The following is a 14567-nucleotide window of genomic DNA, read 5'->3' as shown; positions in this document are numbered from 1 at the left end:
CAAGGCCCATAGATTAGAATGTTGAGGACTTGTTCCTGTAATGTGCAAATTGTTCTTACAACGGTTTCAATCATCCTGGATTTCCTTCTCCAAATGAAGCTGAGAAGTGATTATTATTCTAATTACTCAAGGAATTATTTTTCTTTTGTTATTTACTTTTTGAAAATTGTACAAGAAAGTTACATAGTTCGTACTACAGTATAAATAGAATAATACTTCATGGATCCATTTTGAAAAGTAACTTTTACCATGATAGAAGAATAAATACAGAAAATGTGGTTCATTTACACAATGGGATTCTACTCGACTATTAAGAATGAGGACATCCTGACTTTTGCAGGCAAATGGATGGAACTAGAAAATATCATCCTGAGAGGGGTATCTCGGTCCAAAAGTACATGCATAGTGTGTACTCACTAATAAGTGGATATTAGACAAAAACCATACAAATACACAAGATACTATCTACAGAACTCAAAAAGATCAAGAAGATGATGGGCCCAAGTGAGGCCTCCTTAGTCCCACTTGGGAGGAAGAACAAAGCAGTCATAAGTGGAAAGTGAAGGAGGGACCTGGGAGGGAAAGTGGACAAAGGGGCAGGGGAACTGATCTGGTATTGGGTGAAGGAAAGGGACTGAAGCCCTGAGGGTCAGCAGAAAGAAGGTAAACAGGAGACCTGAGGAGGTAGGAGGTTGGGAACACCCTCCAGAATGCACCAGAGACCTGGGAGGTAAGAGACTCTCAGGACTCAAAGTGAGGGACCTCAGCTGAAATGACTGACAGTAGGGAGAGGGAACTTATAGAGACCACCTCCAGCAGGAAGACAAGGCATCAAATGAGGAATAGGTTTGAAATTTCACAGTCAAAACTCTGACCCATATTTGTTCCTGTCTGAAAGAACTGCAGGAATAGAAATGGAGAAGGGCCTGAGGAATTAAAAGGTCCTGGTCTAGGTCCAAAGTGAGATCCAGCTCAAGGAGAGGCCCCAAGGCCTGACACTATTACTGAGACTATGGAGTATGCACAATAAGGGACCTGTCATGAAAGCACTCCAGAAGACCCAACAAGGAACTGAAAGAATCAGATTCAGATATTTGTACCCAACCAATGGAAAGAAGCTGCTTACCCCTGTGGCTTAATTAGGGAAAGTCTGAAAGAAGCTGAGGAGGAGGGTGACCCCATAGGAGGATCAGCAGTTTTAATTAACCTGGACCCCCAAGATCTCTCAGACACTGAGCCACCAATCATGCAGCATACACCAGCTGATATGAAGTCCCCGACATAAATAGAGCAGAGGAAATAGGGTCTGGGTTCAGTCAAGAATCATGCACCTAACTCTCAGGAGACTCGAAGCCCCATGGAGTTTAGAGGTCTGTGGGGATGTAGGAATTAGGGGTTGAGGGTTTGGGTTGGGGGTCATGCGAGAGACATCCTCATGTTCTTTGAAAGTCAGTTTAAACAGAGTATATAGTAGGTTGGTAGGCTTAAGTAACCTCAATATATAATACTAATTTGGTCTCTGAGGTTCAGCAAAATTTCCAGTCTTTTAGATTGTAAAGGACTTTTTTTTTTTTTTGTTTATTAAGAAACAGCTTTAATATAGATTTAAGCATGAGAATTTAAGGCCATTGGGGATTTGAAGCACAGGGTTGGTGTGGTAGTGAACTGCAAGTGGGAACCTAGTGAGCTGGGTGGAGAGATTGTGGAGTTCTGAGTCGGAGTCTCAGTGAGATAAAAACAGATCAACCTTTGGCTGCCAGTGCATGGCTGGCCAGGCTGCTGAGGCAGAGGGTGACTGGCACAAGCCCAGGAACTTGCTGGTCCAGTTTTTTTTTTTTTTTTTGTACTTTTTTTTTTATTCGATATAATTTATTTACATTTAAAATGATTTCCCCTTTTCTAGCCCCCCCCCCACTCCCCGAAAGTCCCGCAAACCCCCTTCTCTTCCCCTGTCCTCCCACCCACTCCTTCCCACTTCCCGGTTCTGGTTTTGCTGAATACTGTTTCACTGAGTCTTTCCAGAACCAGGGGCCACTCCTCCTTTCTTCTTGTACCTCATTTGATGTGTGGATTATGTTTTGGGTATTCCAGTTTTCTAGGTTAATATCCACTTATTAGTGAGTGCATACCATGATTCACCTTTTGAGTCTGAGTTACCTCACTTAGTATGATATTCTCTAGCTCCATCCATTTGCCTAAGAATTTCATGAATTCATTGTTTCTAATGGCTGTGAAAGATCTGTATGACAAGAACTTCAAGACTCTGAAGAAGGAAATGGAAGAAGACCTCAAAAAATGGGAAAACCTCCCATGCTCATGGATCGGTAGAATCAATATAGTTAAAATGGCCATTTTGCCTAAAGCACTATACAGATTCAATGCAATACCCATCAAAATCCCAACTCAATTCTTCACAGAGTTAGAAAGAGCAATTATCAAATTCATCTGGAACAACAAAAAACCCAGGATAGCTAAAACTATTCTCAGCAACAAAAGGAAATCTGGGGGAATCAGTATCCCTGACCTCAAGCAATACTACAGAGCAATAGTGTTGAAAACTGCATGGTATTGGTACAGTGACAGGCAGGAGGATCAATGGAACAGGATTGAAGATCCAGAAATGAACCCACACACCTATGGCCACTTGATCCTCGACAAAGAGGCTGAAAACATCCAATGGAAAAAAGATAGCCTTTTCAACAAATGGTGCTGGTTCAACTGGAGGTCAGCATGCAGAAGAATGCGAATTGATCCATCCTTGTCTCCTTGTACTAAGCTCAAATCCAAATGGATCAAGGACCTCCACATAAAGCGAGACACTCTGAAGCTAATAGAAAAGAAACTGGGGAAGACCCTTGAGGACATCGGCACAGGGAGAAAGTTTCTGAACAGAACACCAATAGCGTATGCTCTAAGAGCAAGAATTGACAAATGGGACCTCATAAAATTACAAAGTTTCTGTAAGGCAAAGGACACCATCAAGAGGACAAATCGGCAACCAACAAATTGGGAAAAGATCTTCACCAATCCTACATCAGATAGAGGGCTAATATCCAATATATATAAAGAACTCAAGAAGTTAGACTCCAGAAAACCAAACAACCCTATTAAAAAATGGGGTACAGAGTTAAATAAAGAATTCTCGCCTGAAGAACTTCGGATGGCGGAGAAGCATCTTAAAAAATGCTCAACTTCATTAGTCATTAGGGAAATGCAAATCAAAACAACCCTAAGATTTCATCTTACACCAGTCAGAATGGCTAAGATTAAAAATTCAGGAGACAGCAGGTGTTGGAGAGGGTGTGGAGAAAGAGGAACACTCCTCCACTGCTGGTGGGGTTGCAAATTGGTACAACCACTCTGGAAATCAGTCTGGCGGTTCCTCCGAAAACTGGGCACCTTACTTCCAGAAGATCCTGCTATACCACTCCTGGGCATATACCCAGAAGACTCCCCACCATGTAGTAAAGGACTTTTTTAATGATACAAAATTACAACAGATTTTCATAGCTGCATAATACCAAAGATATGATATCCAAATTAAGATATTAATGACGAAATATGACTTTAACAGAAAGCAAGAATAAGGCTTGTATATTCACACATTATTAACATTCACATATTTTTTTTTTTTTTTTGGCTTTTGTCAAGACAGGAGTTCTCTGTAAAGTCACAGCTGCCTGGAACACACTCTGTAGACCAGGCTGGCCTCAAACTCAGAAATCCGCCTACCTCTGCCTCCCAAGTGCTGGGATTAAAGGTGTGTGCCACCACCACCCAACAACATTCATCTTTTTAAGAAAGATGTTCATGTAAAAGAATACAGTGGAGTAAGTGAATTTTAAGGTGCTTGAAATAACAAATTTTGTAATTGTATACAATTTTTATCATTCTATAAAATAATGTATCATTTAAACTTTTAATGTGATTACATTTATGAATTCAATTATACAATAGGTTCACCATTCATAATAGCAATTGTATTCTAGACAGTGGCAAAGAGATCATATTGTAAGTGATCTCAGCAAGTAAAAGATAGAGAATTTTATGTTTGTTTATTATGTAGATAGTTTTAAAAACAAGACAAGTTTTAAGTATCAATATGATCTTTGTAGTGTCTATATAATACTAAAAGCTTGTATTCATTATAGGTATCTCATCCTTACTAAAGTATTATTTATGAACATCTATTATTATCCTCTGTAGAAATAGTCCAATGTAATTTTGTTTGACTAGGAATCTTCACTTTTCCAGACTACTGCTATATAATTGTGCCATCTGTATTCCTGGAAAATTATGAGAATCTAGAATTTTATCAAGAATTTACTAATTATAATTGTTAATTTTCAGGAATCATGTAATTAAAATTATGTTTTATTTGTGTATATTAATTGGAAATAGTAATTATGTTATATCATTTCTATATATGTTGTCATATTAATATTATCTAAATAGTATTATAAAAATTATAGAAGTCTGTTCTCTCACATTTATCATTTGTCATCACTAACCCTGCTAATGCTGTCACTTGTTCAAATTCATCTACAACCTTGTCAAGATTTATAAAAATACTAAAAATGTTGTCCAAATTCCTGGAAACTATGCCATGTAATTTGTCATAAAATTCAAACCATTTGTAAAAGATACATTCAATTTAGCTAAAATCAAATGTCTTTCTAGAAATGAATATTAATGATTTCTAGTTTTATTGTATAATAGTAAATTATAATAATAAAACTTATATGATATATTTTGCAATTTAAAAGTAGGTATGCAGAGGTGACTCTTAATGCTTTATTGTGTTATGCCTCTTTGGATAAGAGGATCTCTCCACTTGCATTTTATCTCTTTTTTCTTAAAAGAACATGACTCAGATTATTAATTTATTCATGTAAACAATTTTAACTATTTTATTTTCTGAAATATCAACATAAATACATGTAGTTCACCTGTGAATATAGAATACTGATACAAAAATTCCTATTTAATACAGTAGGCATTATAAATGATCCAGAGTATCCACAAAACATATATATATATATATACATATATATGAAAATAAAATGTCATCAAATTATAATGAAAACACATGTATTTATTGATATACAGTTGCCAAATCAAGACTTTCATGCCTTTTATACTAAAATTGTAACAATACAGAGAAGATTAGCATGGCCCCTTTTCAAGGATGACACACAAATTTTGAAGTGTTCCTTATTTTTACTATTAAAGCCAGAAGATCCTGGGAAGATATCATACAGACCCAAAGGGAACACAAATGTCAACCCAGGTTACTATGCCCAGAAAAATCTCTCAATTACCATAGATGGAAAAACCAAGATATTCCATGACAAAAACAAATTTACACAACATCTTTCCACAAATCCAGTCCTTCAAAGGATAATGAATGGAATATACCAGCAAAAGAAGGGAAACTACACACTAGAAAAATCAATAAATTAATCTTTTAGCAAACCAAAAAGAAGAGAGCCACACAAGCATAATTTCACATCTAATAACAAAAATTACAGGAAGCAACAATCAATTCTCCTTAATATCTTTTATTATCAATGTACTCAATTCTCCAATAAAAAGACATAGACTAATAGACTGGATACATAAGACCCAACATTTTGCTGCATTCAGGAAACCCACCTCAGGTATAAGGATATACAGTACCTCATAGTAAAAAGCTGGAAAACAATGATCCCCAAAACATGCTGATGTAGCCATCTTAATATCAAATAAAATCTACTTTCAACCTAAAGTAATCAAAAAATAGGGAAGGACACTTTGCACTCACTCATCAAAGGAAAAATCTACCATGGTGAGCTCTCAATTTGGAACTTATATTCTCCAAATGAAAGGACAACAGCATTCATAAAAGAAACTTTCATAAAGTTCAAATCTCACATTGCACCTCACACAATAATAGTAGGAGACTTTAGCACTCCACTCTCAACAATGGACAGATCAGGGAAAGACAAACTAAAGACATAAATAGTGAAACTAACAGATTTCATGAACCAAATGGATTTAAAACAGATATCTATAGAACATTTTATACTAAAACAAATAAACAAAATACCTCTGCTCAGTACCACACTGTACCAAGAGACCTCAGCAGATATAAGAAGGTTGAAATAATTCCATGCACCCTATAAGATTACCACAGATGGTCTTCAATGACAACAAAAACAAGAGAAAGCCCACATACACATGGAAACTGAACAACACTCTACTCAACAATAACTTGGTCAAGGAAGAAATAAAGAAATTAAAGACTTTCTACAATTTAATGGAAATGAAGGCACAATACACCCAAACTTAAGGGACACAATGAAAGCAGTGCTAAGAGGAAAACTCATAGCTCTGAGTGCTTCAAAAAAGAAACTGGAAACAGCTGAAGACTCTACAACAAAAAGAATCAAATACACCCAAGAGGAGTAGACGGCAGGGAATGATCAAACTTAGGGCTGAAATCAACCAAGTAGAAACAATAAGAATCAACCAAAACAAGAGTTGGTTCTTTGAAAGAAAACCCAACAAGACAGATAAACCTTTAGTCAAACTAACCAGAGGGCAAAGAAACAGTATCCAAATAATCAAAACTAGAAATGAAAAGGGATATATAACAATAGATGCTAAGGAAATCCAAAAAATCATCAGACCTACTACAAAGTCTATACTCAACAAAAGTAGAAAATCTAGATAAAATGTACAATTTTCTAAACAGGTACCAGATACCAAATTTAAATCAGGATCGGATAAATGATCTAAACAATCCCATAACCACTAACAAAATAGAAGCAGTCATTAGTAGTCTCACAACCAAAAAAAAAAGAAATCCTAGGACCAGATGGGTTCAATGCAGAGTTCTACCAGACCTTTACACTAATACTTTTCAAACTATTCCACAAAAAAGAAACAGAAGGAATACTACCCAACACATTTTATGAAGCCACAATTACTCTCATACTTAAACCACACAAAGACCTAAGAAAGAGAACTAAGACCAATTTCCCTTTTGAATATCTATGCAAAAATACACGATAAAATTCTTGACAGCCAAATTCAAGAACACAGCAAAAAGATCATCGACCATGATCAAGTAGGCTTCATCCCAGGGATGCAGGGATGGTTCAATATGTGGAAATTCATCAATGTAATCCACTATATAAACACCTCAAAGAAAAATACCACATGATCATTTTATTAGATGATGAGAAAGCAGTTGACAAAATCCTATAATTCTTCATGATAAAAGTCTCAACTGAGAAATACTAGCTAGATGGCTGAGAAACACCTAAAGAAATGTTCAACATCCTTGATCATCAGGGAAATGCAAATCAAAACAACCCTGAAATTCCATCTCACACAAGTCAGAATGGCCAAGAGCAAAAACTCAGGGGACAGAAGATGCTGGATAGGATGTGGAGAAAGAGGAACACTTCTCCATTGCTGGTAGTATTGCAAGCTGGTAAACCCACTCTGGAAATCAGTTTGGAGGTTACTCAGAAAATTGGACATAGTGCTCACTACCTGAGGACCCAGGTATACCACTCCTGGACATATTCCCAGAAGATGCTCCAACATCTTGGACACATGCTCCACTATGTTCATAGCAGCCTTATTTATAATAGCCAGAAGCTGGAAAGAACCCAGATGTCCCTCAAAGGAGGAATGGATAAAGAAAGTGTGTTATATTTACACAATGGAGTACCACTCAACTATTCAAAACAATGAATTCATGAAATTCTTAGGAAAATGGATGGAGCTAGAAAATATCATTTTGAGTGAGATAACCCAATCACAAAAGAACACACATGATATGAACTCACTGATGATTGGATACTAGTCCAAAAGCTCAGAACACCCAAGATATAATTCACAGACCACATGAAGTTCAAGAAGAAGGAAGACCAAATGTGTACACTTTGATTCTTATTGGAAAGTGAATCAAAATACCCATGGCTCCCAGCCAATAGAAGGAGAATGGGGTCTCTAATGGAGCACCTAGAGAAAGGACCCAAGCAAGTAAAGAGATTTTCAGCCCTGCAGGAGAAACAATAATATGTACCAATCAGTACCCCCAGAGCTCCCAGGGGCTAAACCGCCAACCAATGAGTACACATGGAGGGACCCATGGTTCCAGCTACATATATAGCAGAATACCATTTCAGACTTCAATGAGAGGAGAAACCATAGGTGCTGTGAAGGCTCAATTCCTCAGAATAGGGGAAGGAAAGTCAGGAAATTGGGGAGGGTCTGCAGGGGGGAGGGGAGAGGGGATAGGAGATTTTCATGGGGGTAACGTGGAAAGAGATACCATTTGAAATGTAAATAAAGCAAATATTTAATAAAATAATCTAAAAGAAAAATCACTTAAATTTTTTATTTGTTTTATTGGCATAAGGTTTGCCTACATGTATGAATGTGAGTCTCTGTCATACCTGTTGCCTGTTGGTGCCAAAAAATGCATCAGTTCTGCTGAAACTGGAGACAAAAGTAATTATGACCCACAGCCAGAAATGTGGACACAATCCTGGTCCTCTACAAGAGAATGAAGTATGCTTAATCGCCTATCTCACAAGCTCTTTAATATTTTAACTAATTAATCATCTTTCCAGATTCATACTATCACTGTAGAAAATAGCATCATAGTAACTTTTACCTTTTTTCCAGACATTTTTTTCTTAAATGCACAGTATAAGTTCCTTAGTCAAACCATCATTGTTAGATCTTCCAATTTTTATAACTGCCACTGAATTGTAAAAATTAATACTGTGCTGTACCAGTTCTAACCTTTTGGTTGTTTTGAGAAAATTTAGACCTCTGTTTTGATCCTGTTTTAATAATAGTATTTTTATTTTCTTGCATAATTAAATTGTTATACTTTCTAGGTTACTACAATTATTTTTAAAACCAGACCTTATTTGAACCATCAAAGTTAAAATGATTACATGAAATAGAAACTTTTAACACTTTTACATATTTTTTCATGGCCTCTACAATATTTGAAAATAATCATTGCTGATTTAGGTTTATTGCTCAGATAATATGATAAAATCTTATATAAAATTATACGTCCATCAGCATTTTATGCCTCTATTTTCATGAAAGGTTTAGAACTTTAGTAATGTCTTATGATTAAAAACATATCATAAATTTTTATAATGTTTCCTAAGTAGAAAATATGAGAGTTTTAAAGGACAGTTCTTAATTGTCCCTATTTATCACTTCTTACTAATTTTCTTTTCCTGATTTTATTTGTTCTTTTCAGGTATTTTAAGGCAACAATTATTAAGCCTGTTCTACAAGTATATGTTAACCATTTCTGTTTTATATTGTGTATCACTCTGAGGAATGCTCCATCCCATCTGTGAAATAAATCATCTCCTTATCCAGTATTTTCATGTTCTTTGTTTATCAACTCCTTCTAATCAGTACTTCAGTTAGCATATTACCATTATATTGTCATACATTAGTTCATGTAACTTATTTTACTCCAATATATAATAGTAACATCAGCTTTACTACTACTACTATATAAATATTCTATTTTATCACTAATTATTAAGGTTAATATCACAGCATCCTCAAGCAATAAAGTTAAGCTTAATATAGAAAATTCTGCAAATAATTCATAACTGATATATAATTGAATCTTCCATTGTTTCAGGCTTCAAATAGAGATGTGGAATATATGCTACAGTTGAGAAATATTAATAGATTTCTTTATATGATTTGTATGATTTTCCAAAGAAAAATTAATTTTTATGTAGTCACAAAATTCTTGAATGTACTTTTCTTTATACATGTTTTTAGGTGTATGTGTGAGTTTGAGTGTGGGGGCTGTAGCTGTGGCTGTGGCCATGCACATGTGGATGCCAAAAGCTGTTGGATTATATTCTTCTATTGCTCTCTACTCTTTGGATGGTGGTTTAGTCCCTGGGAGTTCTAGGGGGTCTGCTTGATTCATATTGTACTTTCTTCTTTTGTACATTACATAACAACTGTAATTTCTCTTCCCTCCACTCTTTCCAGTCCCCAGCCCTTCCCCTCCCCCAGGTCTATTCCTCATCTATTTATCTTTGAAAAAATAGCAGGTCTCTGAGGGTTATCAACTAACATGACCTAACAAATTACAATAGGACTAGACATAGGCCCTCATATCAAGGCTAGACAAGGAAATTTAGTAGGGAAAAAAGTGTTTTAAGTGCAGAAAAAGGAGTTCAGAGATAACACACATTCCCACTTTTAAAGAGTCCCACAAAAACTTCAAACCTCACAATCATAATATATATGCAGGGTACTTAGATCAGATCCATACAGGGTTTGTTTTTATTGCTTCCATCTTTGTGAACACCTTTGAGCCCTGCTTTGTTGATTCTTTGTGCATGCTCACCATGCTTTCATGTTGTCCTCTATCCTTTAAACCCTGAAAATTCTTCTTCCCCTATCTTGTGGTGGTTCCCTTGGATCTGCATAATATTTGCACATAATAGAAGAGAAAATGGGGAAAGCCTTAAATATAATTTCACCAGAAACAACTTTCTGAACAGAACACCGACAGCACTAAGAGTAGGAAGCAATAAATGGAACCTCATGAAACTGAAAGCTTCTGTAAAGTAAAGGACATCATAAATAGGACAAAACAGCAGACTACAGAATGGGAAAAGACTTTCACCACTACAAATTTGATAGAGAATATCCAAAATGCATGAAGAACTTAAGAAACTAAATAGATACAAAACAAATAATCCAGTTAAAAATGGGGAGGGGGTGCAGAACTAAACAGTGAATTTTCAACAAAGGAATTTCAAATGTCTGAGAAACACTTAAAAATCCTCAACATCCTCAGTCACCATGGAAATGCAAATTAAAGTTTATTTGAGACTAGCTGCTGTCAAAATGGCTAAGGTAAAAAAAAGCACAAATGATGGATGGGCTCATGCTGCCAAGGAACTGAAGTAAGGGGAACACTCCTAATGTTGGTAGTGGTGCATAATTGTATATCCTCTATGTAAATCCATGCAATGTCTCCAAAGAAAAATTTTAATGAATCTACCTGAAGACCAGCTTTACCACTTTTAGTCATATACCCCCAAAGACTCCCCATCCTCCCCATCCTTCTAAAAAACCCTTGGCCATCTTTGTTCATAGCAGCCTTTTTTTTTTTAAATAAGAAGTTGCTGAGATGTCCACATGAGCAAGAGGATAAATATACATATACAATCCAAGGAATATGGATGCAACCCTCACTGGCAAGTGATCCTCAAATGAGGATAGCAAAGAAGACCTGTGGAAAGATGATCACTGCTATTTTCCTAGTCAGTCCCAGGTGCATGTTTTGTTACTAACGAATGATATTAAAACAACAAAATTTATATACCCAGAAAGGAAGAACATCAAAAATAGCTAAAAATATGAAAAAAGAAAGGAATGACAGAATATGAAAGGAGGATGACAAATAATCTCTTGGGATTTTGTAAGATGCCAGAATGAATAAAATCATTTGCTGCCATGGCTAATATTCAGTTCAAGGATCTTCAGAGTGGAAGCAAATAACTACTGCTCTATACCTGTGCCATGGCCCAAAAGTGCCCCTTTCAAATCAATACACACACATACATGCACACAATTTTTTATCGAAAATGACTTATAAGGTTTGGTTTGACTTTTGAGTCATCATTAAGATTTTTGAAATACATTCATTAATAGGAAGCACCAGTTACACTCATATAGCACAATAAAACTTCTTAATCACAATACAGTATTCTAATATTTTGCTTTGAAAGGTGCTTCTTAGAAATATGAAAATAATAGAAATATAATTCAATTATACATTAAAGTATTCATATTAGGTTTATTCAAAGGTAATTGTTGTTTTGTATCATTGAAATTTTCCAATTAGCATTAACATGGATTCTTAACTAAACATGACTACAGATCCCTTAAACAGACATTTCTCTCTTTAGGGAATTTTTTGCTAATAACTTATTGCTTTCTGTTATATAATCTATATTTTATGCAAAGAAAATTATGTTAGATGAAATAGAATCTTATTGGAGATCAAATGTCTGCTAAAGCACCTAGACAATTTGCAACATCAATAATGCATTTGGTCCAGGACTGCCAATGAATATACACTGCAGTGGTGGGTTATTCTTAGAGAATTTCATAAAAGTTCAAAAAATCAGTGTGATTACATCCACATAAATTTCTCACATGTAATTTCTACTTTGACCTCCCTAACATGTATCCTTCCCCAATTCTGCTTTTCTTTTTTAATTCTTTAATTCAAATCATTTTCATATAGTATATTTTGATAATATTATTTCCCTTCCCTTAACTCCTCTGAGATTCTCCTCTACTTTGCATTGCCTGTACATGTCACTATAGATGAAACACACATATATAGGGCTACCCAGTCAATCATGGGAAACCTAACCACTGGCCAGATCTTGAAGGTATAATGAATTTCCTTCCCTCAATAGGCATCAACACCCAATAGTTAATCAGTAAAGGGTCTAAAGAGCTCCAACTCCTTTATGTTAGACTTTTGCAGGCTTGCAGTTATGCAGGTCTTATAGATGTGATAAGAGTTGCTGTAGTTTGAAGAGAATTATAGCTAGGTGATATGCAGAAAACAGCATTTCACAGAATTCTTCCCAGTCTTCTGGTTCTTCCAGTCTTACCTAGTTTTCTCCTGTAGTACTCTATTTTGGAGAAGTGTTGTTAACAGCAACTCATTTAACTACAATGTTTATTTCATTTTCCTTTACAGCTAAGTAATGTTACATTGTGTCTATGCATCATATTTTACTTAGTCATTCCTCTATATCATGATTTAGTTCATTTTGTACCTATTGTAAGTGGAGTCACAATGAACATGAATGTTCGTGTTTCTCTATAGTAGAATCAAAAGTCTATTAAGTACATGCCTAGGAGTAATAGAACTAGATTGGATATTAGTTTGATTTCTAGTTTTCTAGCTCTTTTTGAGAAACATAAAACTAACTTCAAAATGACTGCATTATAATACACTTATAGCTACAGTGCTTACTGATCTATATTTTTCCATATTTATATCAGCATTTATCATCATTCTGGATGAATGCTTTTTTTGAATGGAATAAAATGGAATCTTAAAGAAGTTTTAAACTGTAATTTCCCTGTTAGTTAATGATATTAAGTGCTGTTTTAAGTGTTTATTTGCATTTATTTTTAAAAAATTCTGTTAAGTTGCAAATCCCACTTAAATTTCTTTTATTTATTTTATCAAGTTATAGTTTTTTGAGTTCTTTTATTATTTTGAACTCATCTCTTTTGTTGGGTTAATTTTCTTCCATTGTGTGGACTATGTATTTACATGATTGAGAGAATTTTAAATTTGTGAGATCCTAACTTTTTAGTTATTAGATTAACATCTCTGTTACAAGATTCATGTAAGAAAGCCCTTACTGCAAGTTAAAGAGTTTTATTATTTTTCCTCTAAAAAATTTAGGGTATAAGGTGCTGGATTAAATTTCAAGTTTGTCAATTGCATGTTAAGTTTTGTGAAATGTACAAGATTAATGATCTTGTTTAATTTTTTCAGAATGTTGATATCTAGTTTTTTCAGAACCATTTGTTGAAGAGCTTGATATAGAAAAGAAGATATTAAAATCAGTCTTCCATGTAAAGAAACTGAATGAATGATTAGTATGCAAAAGATTCTTGAAAATCAAGTTCATATATAGATAAACTATGGGTAATGTTACATCTAAAAATCACATTCTTAAAACTTTTCATTTAACATCAATCACAAGAAAATATTTTTGCACTCATCACTTCCTTTAGCATAATAATTGACATGTAAGTTACATGGGGAAAAAGACCATAATAAAACATGATTGAGACTACAAAATTTTGTTGACCTGACATTTTGCAGTAAGACAGAAAATCTATTAGAGTCAATGAAATTCAAGGTAAATTATGGTGTACAATATAAAAATGAAGAAACCAAATATATCTTGGATGTAATAGCAAATTAAGAGGAAATTAAGAAAGCAATTAAATTTATTTTAGTATCAAAACAACCAAAAGAAGAAGGAATTACTGCATTCAGATATGCTAAAGTGTAATAAAATTATAACATATTTCTGAAAATGAGGGTATAAATAAGTAAAAAGACACCTCATTTATAAAGTCAATACAATGTGTTGTTGAAATATTATTTTAACTTATAATGAATATATTAATTAAACTTATAATAATCTATGAATTTAATATAATATCTAAAACTAAATCTCAATGAATTTGTTACAGAAATTGAAAATATCAGCATAAAATTAATAGTGAATATCAAGTGATATCATGTAGACAAAACCAAATAGAAAAAAATAAAAAGGGCTCATTTTATTAATTTCAAATTTTAGTATAATGTTGTGGTACTCAATCGTGTTGTTCAAGCATAAATACAGGATATATACAAACAGAATAAATTGTTAATCGCCAAATGACTACGTACATCTGCAGTCACATCTTTGAAATTTATTAGATATTTTCTATATTTACATTTC

At 34.4% G+C, this 14567-nt stretch overlaps 1 non-coding gene across 1 annotated transcript; it reads left to right on the top strand.

Moving 5' to 3' along the window:
* Positions 1-5119: 5119 nt before the first annotated feature.
* LOC127675848 (U6 spliceosomal RNA) lies at positions 5120-5222 on the top strand. The gene has a single exon (XR_007975538.1). It is a non-coding gene; the product is annotated as a U6 spliceosomal RNA (small nuclear RNA).
* Positions 5223-14567: the final 9345 nt, after the last annotated feature.

Source organism: Apodemus sylvaticus, chromosome X, assembly GCF_947179515.1.
Source record: "Apodemus sylvaticus chromosome X, mApoSyl1.1, whole genome shotgun sequence".
In the NCBI taxonomy this organism is placed as follows: domain Eukaryota; kingdom Metazoa; phylum Chordata; class Mammalia; order Rodentia; family Muridae; genus Apodemus; species Apodemus sylvaticus.
This window is presented reverse-complemented; position numbering and strand designations above follow the sequence as displayed.